Here is a 1,167-nt window from a genome sequence, read left to right on the forward strand (position 1 = left end):
GCGCGCGGGGCCTGGGGTGGAAGTCCCGGCCTCCTTGGGGGACCCTCCTGGGTCCCTTCAGGGCACACGTGGCCCCGGGCCCCCCAGCCTGGGGCCGCTCCTCACCGCCCCTCCGTCAGCGGCCCTGTTTCTCAGCCTGCATTGCCGTGAGCAGGTGATCAGCGCCGTCAGCCGGGACCACATTTTCTGAGCAGATGCCAGCAAGAAGTGAGCTGTTCTGGAGTTGGAGTTGAAATACGTAGACTCTTGTTTATTTTTTTTAATTCACAGTGTCCCCGCTTTCTTGTCTCCTTCCAGCTGGTGAGGCGTAGAGAAGGTGATCTCAAGGCCAGGCCGTGGTGGCTGTGGCTGCGAGGCTGAGGCTGCGTGTGGCTGGGGCTGGAGGCAGGGCTGGCTCAGCGAAGGGGCTGAGCAGCGTCCCGTGGTCCCTCGAGGAGTGACAAGGACACCCCGTGTGACGTGCAGCTGGGCCTGTGGGAGACGGTGAGGTTTCCAGGGAGCCGATGGGCCTGTTTGCTCAATCACCTCCTGAATAAGTTTTGTGACGATTAGGATTTTCCAACGTGGACGTTCTTGTGACTTGTCCCAGGTCGCGGTGTGACTAGAGCCCTCCTGGGGTCCCTGAGCCTCCCCCTGGGTTCTTCCCAGAGCCTGCAGGTTAGAGCCTCCGGGTAGGAGCCTGGCCTGGCTCCGGGGCCCCCTGCCTTCAGCCCGAGAGTTGGGTCGCTTGATACAGAATGACAGAAACCAACACAGAAGCCGTGGACAGTGACGAGGGGCTGGGACGTGCCCGGCTTCCGGTGTTTGTGGGCCATTCGGGGAGGAGTGTCCGGGAGGGAGTCTGGACTCAGAGGCTCCCAGAGGGGCCGAGAGGGTGGTGCTGGGAAAAACACTTTACACCCTGCATGAGGACATGAGGTCAGGAAGCAGTGGGGCCCCTTTCCAGCCTGGAGCGCCATGGTGTGTGTGAACTGGAGGTGGGTTTCACTTCTGGCTGCCTCTGAGGCACAGTCATGCTCTGGGGAGGGGGTCCCCTGCTCCCTGTGGGGCGGCGCTTTCCCCTTGCTCTGCATGCCCAGCATGGGGCGGGGGCGGGGGCGGGGGCGGGCACGGCCCGCAGGAGGGAGCCACACGGGGTCTAGCAGGGGTGGGGTGGAGGGGGCCTAC

The sequence above is a fragment of the Herpailurus yagouaroundi genome, unplaced genomic scaffold, assembly GCF_014898765.1.
Source record: "Herpailurus yagouaroundi ecotype Mexico unplaced genomic scaffold, PumYag 186, whole genome shotgun sequence".
In the NCBI taxonomy this organism is placed as follows: Eukaryota; Metazoa; Chordata; class Mammalia; order Carnivora; family Felidae; genus Herpailurus; species Herpailurus yagouaroundi.